At 47.6% G+C, this 9511-nt stretch overlaps 1 pseudogene; it reads right to left on the bottom strand.

Moving 5' to 3' along the window:
- Positions 1–4299: 4299 nt before the first annotated feature.
- On the bottom strand, positions 4300–9086 carry LOC118559354 (annotated as a pseudogene).
- Between the last annotated feature and the right edge of the window lie 425 nt (positions 9087–9511).

The following is a 9511-nucleotide window of genomic DNA, read 5'->3' as shown; positions in this document are numbered from 1 at the left end:
AATATTATTAAAATCAGTCTTTTTGGACTCCCAGAGCAGAGATCTAACCCTAATCTTTAAGCAATCCTCCAGGCCCACATAGCTCTATCCGACCCTAGGGACTGCCTTTCACCTCCTGACTAATCAGCTGAGGCGACACGTCAACAGATGTTAGACCTTAACACACAGAACCAAGTTAGGATCTGCTGATGGCTGATGATTGTTCGCTAACGTGAGTCCTAAAGCTGGACTGGCCCAAACCGGGTCATCAACAGAACCAGAACCCAAACCCAGAAGCAGAACAGCAGATAAATCAAAACAGGTGTAGCAGTACCTCCATGTTTCATAAACTCTTGGGGTGGGACTGAAACTAAAAACCATAATTCCAGGATTTTTTTCTACTGCTGTAGTAAAGCTGCCTGTAGAAAAAAATATCTTAAAGACTTGCGTAAACGCCTACAAATATCTTTTGGTTTATTGTTGGATTTTAATGTTAAGTTAACATTTAAAGTTGAACAACAATTAATTTCTATTGTGTAATTATATTAGGAATAAGTTGGACATTTATTGATTTATTGAAAAACAAAACAATTACTAGAGGAAAGTCTGGCAGATAGAAATAAAGTGCGATAGAGGTCAAAGAGAGCGGCTGCCCTGCTGGCAGTGCATGATGGGAGGAAATGCTAAACTGATGCTGCTGTTACAGTGTGTGGGGGGGGGGGGGGCATGGGTTGTAGCAGTGGCCTAGTCAAAGTTCACACCTCAGCCTGGTTGAACAAGCTTTGGCGGGACCTTCAGGAAAGCCGAGCAGGAGAAGGCCCAGAACCCGCAAAGGTCCGACAGAGGACCTGCTGAGGTTCTGGTGCCGGACAAAGATCTGACCCATTAGAGGACAAAGGAGCGGGAAACAGGAAGTGAGCTATGAAGAACCCTTCCTCTGATGTAAACAACCAGAACACCTGAACCTCCAACCTTCCTCTGATGTAAACAACCAGAACACCTGAACATCCAACCTTCCTCTGATGTAAACACCCTGTCTGTCGGGTTTATTTTCAGACTGAGCCGTTTGCATCAGAGCGTCGCCATGACAGCACCCACTTCCTGATGTCACGTCTTCCGGGCTCTGGCGTGATCCGTGACCGTTACCGTGGCAACCAGCGTTTCCGTGGCAGCCGCTCGTGGCCCTGTCGCCATGGAGACGTGATTCTGAGCGCTGATTAACAGATAACAGCCATCAGCTGCGCGGAGGGAAGCAGCCGCAGCGGTAAAACCAGCGGGACCAGAACTGGACCAGAACTGGACCAGAGCGGGACCAGAGCGGGACCCGGTCCATCCGTGGCACCCCGCCCACCCACCGACCCACATGGACCGAACCGAGCTCAGATTCTGCTGCTGTGACCGAACCTGGAAGCAGCAACATTCCGTCAGACCTGAGGAATGTCCTCACAGCGGAGCAGGCGGGAGCAGCGCGCCCTCTGCTGGCCAGAGGCCGGAATTACACCTGCGCTCCTACCGACAGTGACGATACAGGGAGAAAAAAAACATATCGATAAAATATAAATCATATTGATCGATATAGATAATTATCAACAAAATCAAAACTTGTATTTTTTAGTGCAGGCCTGGCCGTTTAGCCTGTTGCTTAGCAACATGTTTTTAGATACAGAACACAAGCCAACCCTCAATTCAAACTCAACCCTTTTATTCAACCAACTTTTTACCAAAACTTAAGTTTTAAAAAAAAAAAAAAAAAAAAAAAAAAAAAAAAGCACGTGCTCTCTGAACCTCTTTTGCAGGGGGCGGTGCTTGGTTCCGGGTCCTGCGTTGTGATTGGTTGGGAGGAAGTAATGATGGTATATTAACCGACATGATGAATGCCATAAAGAAGGAAAACTGTTTATTCTATTGAACTCTTTTATCTACCTTTTTTTTCAAATATCAATATACAATCTATTGATCGATATACATTGTTGTGAATTATTGTCCAGCCCTAGGTTATTTACGTCCCATAATTAGTGGTTTAAAGGGGACGCGTCCTAGATTTTAAAATGCTTCCCTTTTCACATTGAAATCATTCCTTTGGGTCCATCTTAAAGTGGAGCTGCAACGCTTTGGTCTGAAATCCTCGTTATTGTTGCCCCACAGCTCCTTCTTTAGCCCAGGTCTGAGGTGCGTCTGGGAGCAAACTCGTTTTGGTGCCGTCCCTTTTAAATCAGACCCCGCCCACCCTCAGGTCGCAGAACGTGCCACGCTAACCCGTTCGGCCATTTTTGTAGTCTCCTGAGGGACGGTGTGGGATTAATATGCCCAACAACTGAACATTTTTATTTCCTTCAGCTTGGCCTACAAGTCACAGCTAAACTCATTTCTGAGACGTGTAAGCTGGAAGTTCATGACCTTGTTAAGCGGCTGTGCAGCAGATAATGTGACGTTATCGTTCAAAAAGCATAACAGAGAACAGAGAAAACTGAAGGGCTTGAAAGATATGACAGAATATAAAGATGTCCTGCCGAGCTCCTGGAGAGATTACTTCCAACTTCTCTGCTCTCCTACAGGATCCAAGGGCTATAAAAGGTGGACTTGGCAGATGTCTCCTTTAGAGGTGGATTAAGGAGTAATGTGTTTGGCAAAAACACAAATAAAAGCCCTTATAATGTACAAAAAGAAAAAACAAAGAAAAATTCAATCAATTTAAGCATTTGAACAATATCCTGAAACTTCACTCCAATCGCTGCAAGTGGCGAGCGCAGAACGGTCAGAGAATACGGCGACAAAGACGCCAATAAAAGCCACAAAACCATGAAACAAGGCTTTGCAGAAAAATACAACAACATTAATCTGATGATTTTAAAGTTATTTTGACTAAAAACAGCATTTTGCAGATATTATAAACACCAAACTGTAACAAAGAAAATCTTTCTGCACTAGTAAACTCTGAAAAGGCGATTTTTATGAACGGTAAATTGATAAATCTGGACGCTACATTCACCTAACACTAAATGACTTTAATAAACAGTTTAAAGTTTATTTCCTTTCTCGTGACAAAGCTAGAAATCTCTGACCTCTTGGTGAAATAAAAACGACTCCACAGACCGGCGAAGTTTTAAAATGACGTGTAAAGATATTCTCCATTATATGATCTAAAATTACAGACATGTGGAGCTAGAAATGTGACATTAAAGCTCAAAATGTGGGGAAAAGGCCCAAAAAGCAGGAAGTCCAGGTTAACTGCCCACTCTGCCCCCCTGCTGGACCCAACCTGTTAACTGCATGTGCCTCAGTTAAGAGGATTAACCTCAGAACTGATGGATGGATGATGTTAAAGCTGCAATATGCAACCTTAAGGTGACGTCTCCATGGAAAAAGCTTGCTATCATCATCATCATCATCATCAATCATCATCAAACAGAAAGGGCCTAGACTCACTGAGTTTTGGGAGCATGCAGAGAAACAGAGGATGAAATCTATCGATGAATCCTGGTTTCTGTTAGGATGTGTGGAAGTGAACCTGCAGGCTACGCTCTTAATCCTTCCCTTTTAATTCCCCTTTTATTCTCTTTTATTCCCTGACAGAGTCCACCAGGTGCTGCTCTGCTCCCTCGTTATTCCCTTTTCCTCGTTTAAACCTTCACAGCATCTCCAGTCTGCCGTCACGTTAAGCTCCTCAGGTGCATTTCTGTCCGGTCATCACTGGGAGCCACGCCCACGTGTTTTACCTTAAACGAGGCTCCGCCAGGCCTTCAGCCTTAAAGGTGGGAAACTACCTGCGGACGTCAGGCTCCACCTGGGGCGCTCTACAGCTGACCCTCAGCTACCAGACTTCCTGTTGGGCCGGCACCAGCGCCGTCTGAGGAGAACCCTTCAGATTTACTCCTCAAACAGAACACGTAAACTGTTTGATTGCTTTTTATTTTTCCTGTGCCCAAAAGTTTCCTGGTGAACAACCCGGAACCAGCGGTCCTTGGGTCTCTGCAGAACCGCCCAGGCAGAGTCAGGAGGTTTCTGATGCAGAGTTCATATCGGCAAGAGGAGAAACTAAACAGAACTTCAGAATAAACCGGACATCTCAGAGGAAACAATTCCAGCCTTGGCTTCTCCAAACCGGAACAGGTGGTCAGGTCCGATACGGGTCTTTTACCTGGTTCTCCCCGCAGATATCGGCGCTTTTATTCTGAAAGCCTCCTCGGTCTGCTCGTATTCACGCTGCGCAGCTTCAGCCCCGGTCCCCCGCTGCCATGCAGCTTGTGTCTTGAGCAGGAAGTCCCCCGGGACCGACCCTGCGGTCGTCCGTGGCGCCGCCTGCTGCTGCTGCTCCTCCAGCTAGCTGCAGATGTTTCCTCCCCACCGCTGCTGTCTCTCTTTCCCGTCTGCCACGACAGCCGGACCCCGCCTGCAGCAGCGGGCAGCAGCAGGGAGTGGGGCGCGTCCGGCAATGCGGGGGGAGGGGCTTGTTCCTGCGGGGGGAGGGGCTTGTCCTGCGGGGGGAGGGGCTTGATCTTCCCGGCCCGGTCTGGGGTCTCGGCGGGGACGGCACACGGAGGGCGTCGTGGTTGCGCAGTGCTCCCAGGCCTCCTCCAGCTGCTCCACCTCCTGGAAGCAGCACTGCAGCCCCACCAAGGTGAAGAACCAATGGGAGGAGCCGGAGGCGGGGCCTGCGTCTCGTCGTCACGGTGACCCGCCCAGCCAGCTATGTGCTGCAGCCCTCTTGGCGTTGAGCAGCGGACCCAGAGCCTCCTGGAACCGGCCGCCCTGGACGGCAGAAGAAGAAAAAAAAAGACGCTGAATTCTCCCAGCATGCAACAGCAAACAGAACACGGCGCCAGAAGATGGCGGACGACGATGCCCCAGCTCGCAGAACGAGACCAGGAGAGACGGAAGGTTCTGCAGAACCTCAGATGGAGATCCAGCAGCTAACGTTCTCCTGATCGGTTCCTCTCCGTTCCTCGAGCTTCACAGCTTAACTTTAATAACCAGAGCTGCACGTAAAAAATCGATACAAAGATTAATATCAATGTTTTTAAAAACAATTTAATATCTATATTCTGGCTTTCAGTATGGATACACCTCCCAGCCCCTAGGGGGCGTTATCACAGCACACCATCACTGTTTTACCAGGATTACAGGAAAAATCAGACGTTTGGGCACATTGTTTGGTTTCTGTGATACAATGCACTTAAAATAAATGCACTTTATGTTCCTGTTAACACTCAGAGGTCAATAAAATTAAAACATAAATATAATATTTTGGCTGGTTTTGGTGATTTGAATCACTTGAGCATTAATTTGAAAGTGATAAATATCGATATTTGAGTCACATCAAATCAAGCTGAGCTTATGTATGCAGAAACCGTATTGAAATCGTATCATTTTAGATAATTCTCAGCCCCTAATATAACCTTCCAGGGATCAAACGGCTGGATTTACATCACACAGAAAACTGGCAGCTAAATGTCGCTAAAATTTAGTTGAGACGTTCCTCCAAAAGTTAAAATGATTGATTAACACCGACAAACCTCAGACTGGCCGCTTTGCAAAGACCCGCCCCTGCTCTCTCTCTGATTGGCTAATGCTCAGGCTCTGCCAGGTTTTCATTGGTTGAGAGCAGCTTCAGTTTAAAACCTTGAATAAAAAGTCTGAACAGAACCAAGTGGGTCTCATTTTCCAAAAGAACTTTAACCCGCGCACAAAATCCACTGAACTGTCGACGTTCTGCAGAACTTAGTGGGTTCTACGCCGTCTGGCAGCAGCTGGAACACGGAGACTCAGACCTGGACGAGTCCAGAAAACCCGATCCAGCGGCTTTAGGGCTCAGCTCATCCGGTTCTGCCCGGATCTCAGGGTTCTGCAGAGGTTCCCGGGTCACGCTGGAACCCGGCTGAAGAAGCAGCTACCTGATGAGCAGCTGGGCGTCCTGCAGGTCGCTCAGGTAAAGAACTGCCGCACGCAGGGCGCCCCCCGCAGGACGGGCAGGGAACACAGGTGAGACGGTACTGCTCGAAGGCGCGGCTGCGGCTTGGCGATGGTCCTCAGCCGTGAAGTTCCTGCGCAGCTTTCTTCCCTACGGACAAATGAGAAAAAATTTAAAAAAAACTGGATAAAAGCTGTTAAATTAAAATCAAATGCTAAAACAAACATATGTGAATGTCTATAAATTATAAAACATGTAAAGTGAATAAACAGGATACTACATAGACATATTAAAAACTTTCTAAATTAGTTTATTTATTTTATTTATTAATTCTTATCCATTACGTTTAACTTTGTGATAAATTTTGTGATAAAGTTATTACCTTTACCTACTGTATTTATTTTATTCAACCATATTGATTTAATATAATTTATTTTCCATTTATTGTTATTTTATTTATTATTGGTTTAAAGTTTAATTCCCCATTTTAAACAGAACACCGTGCTATACAAATAAACCAAATTAAATAGTCTTAAAATAAAAACTTTCAGGTGTTTTATCGTACACGTGAATATTTCTGAAATGTATCGTCTATTTTATTTCTATAATTTATTTATGATGGACTCATTTATCTGCACTTATTTAACTAAAATATTGGGTAAATTATTCTCCAGCAATCAACTGAAACATTGAAGCGGGACGTCAGACGCTGACGCACGGCGCTTCGCTTACGTGGGAAGGAGACGCGCTCCATCTGGTCGCCGTGGTTACGCCTCAGGGTGGCGTGGAGGCGCTGGAAGTCGGAAGAAAGAGTTAGCGGCGCGTGATTGACGGCGGGGGTCTTGTCGCTTGCCGCGGACTTGGATCACGTGGACGGTGTAAGTAGCTTGCGGGGACAGAAGCAGCTGAGTCGGACCTGCTGGGGTCACGGACGCCTCAGAAACCGGCGCCGCCCAGAAACTGACCACGTATTTAGGAGCCGCCGTCCGTCACCACGCTGGCGTCCGTCCACCCTCGAACATCAGGCCGTCCGCCTGCCGCCGCACGCCGTGGCCGGGACCCGCCCCTCCCAGCCCACGCAGGCTCCTCCAGCTGTCCTGAAGCTGCCGCGTCAGCCATGGAGGAGGGGGCGGTGCCACCTGGGGACACGCCCACCGGGCCTGGGCATCTAGAGGAGAACCCAGACAGAACCAGATCGGACCTTTAGAACCCTCCATCTGACCCAACCAGAACCAGAAATCCCTTTAGAGATGCAGCTGCTTCCTGTGTCACCTGTAACATACCTGTGTCACAGGTATGTTACAGGTGACACAGGTTGTATGTTCAGTGACCTGGGGTAATGTTACAGGTGACACGGTATGTCACAGGTGACACAGGTAAGTTTACAGGGTCACAGGTATGTCACAGGTGACACAGGTATGTTACAGGTGTCACAGGTATGTATGTTCACCGTGACACGGGTATGTTACAGGTGACACAGGTATGCATGTCACAGGTTGACACAGGTATGTATGTCACAGGTGACACAGGTATTTATGTCACAGGTGACACAGGTATGTATGTCACAGGTGACACAGGGTAATTCACAGGTGACACAGGTATGCATGTCACAGGTAAACACAGGTATTGTAAGTCCACAGGTGACACAGGTATGTCACAGGTGACACAGGTATGTCACAGGTGACACAGGTATGTCACAGGGTGACACGGGTATGTCACAGGTGTCACAGGTATGTCACAGGTGACACAGGTATGTCACAGGTGACACAGGTATGCATGTCACAGGTGACACAGGTATGTATGTCACAGGTGACACAGGTATGTATGTCACAGTGACACAGGTATGTATGTCACAGTGGGACACAGGTATGTATGTCACAGGTGACACAGGTATGTATGTCACAGGTGACACAGTATGTCACAGGTGACACGGTATGCATGGTCACAGTAACACAGGTATGTATGTCACAGGTGACACCAGGTATGTCACAGGTGACACAGGTATGTCACAGATGACACAGGTATTGTCACAGGTGACACGGGTATGTCACAGGTGTCACAGGTATGTCACAGGTTGTCACAGGTATGTCACAGGTGACACGGGTATGTCACAGGTGACACAAGGTATGTCACAGGTGTCACAGGTAATTCACAGGTGTCACAGGTATGTTAACAAGGTGACACAGGTATGTCACAGGTATGTCACGGTGACACAGGGTATATGTTACAGGTGACAGGGTATGTTCACAGGTGACAAACGGGTATGTCACAGGTGACACAGGTATGTCACAGGTGAACACGGGTATGTCACAGGTGACACAGGTATGTCACCAGGTATGTCAACAGGTGACACGGGTATGTATGTAACAGTGACACGGTATGTATGTTACAGGTGACACGGGTATGTCACAGGTGACACACGGTATGATGTCACAGGTGAACGGGTAAATGTCACAGGTGACACGGGTATGTCACAGGTGACACAGGTATGTCACAGGTGACACACAGGTGTGTATGTTACAGGTGTCACAGGTGTCACAGGTATGTCACAGGTGTCACAGGTATGTCACAGGTGACAAAGGTATGTCACAGGTATGTCACAGGTGAACACGGGTATTATTGTTACAGGTGACATAGGTATGTATGTTACAGGTTGTCACGGAATTTTGTTACAGCTGTCACAGGTATGTTACAGGTGTCCACGGGTATGTTACAGCTGTCACAGGTATGTTACAGGTTGTCACAGGTATGTCACATGTTCACAGGTATGTTACAGGTATGTTAACAGGTTACGGGTGTCACTGGTATTACAGGTATGTCACAGGTGACACGGGTATGTTACAGGTGACACAGGTGTATTACAGGTGACACAGGTCGTCTGATCCAGTCCCAGAAACCTGAACCTTTCAGAGTAGACGAAGGTCACCTGTGCTGCTGAGCCCTCCTCCATCGACTCCCCCAGGTAGTCCGAGTCGCTGTTCCTCGCCTCCTTCCCTCGGTTCCCAACTCTCCGCCGTGGAAGCACAGCGTTCCCCTTGAGGCGCTCCGTCACGCACTCCTCCTCCTCCTCCAGCTCCGCCTCCCACCACTCCTTGGTGAGGCCCTCCCTCCTCCGGTCCGCGCTCCCCCCTCCTGCTCCGCTCCCCTGGCCCGTCCTTAAACAGAGAGCGCTTCGGCGGTCCAGGAGCCGCGCTGCCATGGCGCCACCTGCTGGAGACGGGCATTTTAGAGACACCTGACACTTCAACCTGCTTTCACCTTCTTTTTCCTCCAGCTCACCTGGAAACGTCCCCCAGGTCTGTAAACAGACCAAATATCCTCCTGAACAGCAATCCCCCACACTTTCCCTCATTACAAGTACAGAAAAGTCTGATATGCCATCAATAAAACTAATAAAAGTAATAAATTTAATTTAGATAAATGCAGATTAACCTGAAACTGGTTCACCTCTTAGTAACGGGGAAAGTCGTTAGGCTCTGTTATTGGTTTTACCTGATATCTAAACCATAATGATCCTTTTTTTAAGCAGAATATAAATCTTAGAGCGTTCCTTCTTCTCCTGACGTTTGAATTGAGGAAAACTTTCTGGATGGGAAGAGAAACGTCTTCAAACTTCAGGGAAAA

Source organism: Fundulus heteroclitus, chromosome 1 (genome assembly GCF_011125445.2).
Source record: "Fundulus heteroclitus isolate FHET01 chromosome 1, MU-UCD_Fhet_4.1, whole genome shotgun sequence".
Lineage (NCBI taxonomy): Eukaryota > Metazoa > Chordata > Actinopteri > Cyprinodontiformes > Fundulidae > Fundulus > Fundulus heteroclitus.
Note: the sequence above shows the minus strand (reverse complement) of the source record. Positions and strands in the feature narration are given on the sequence as shown.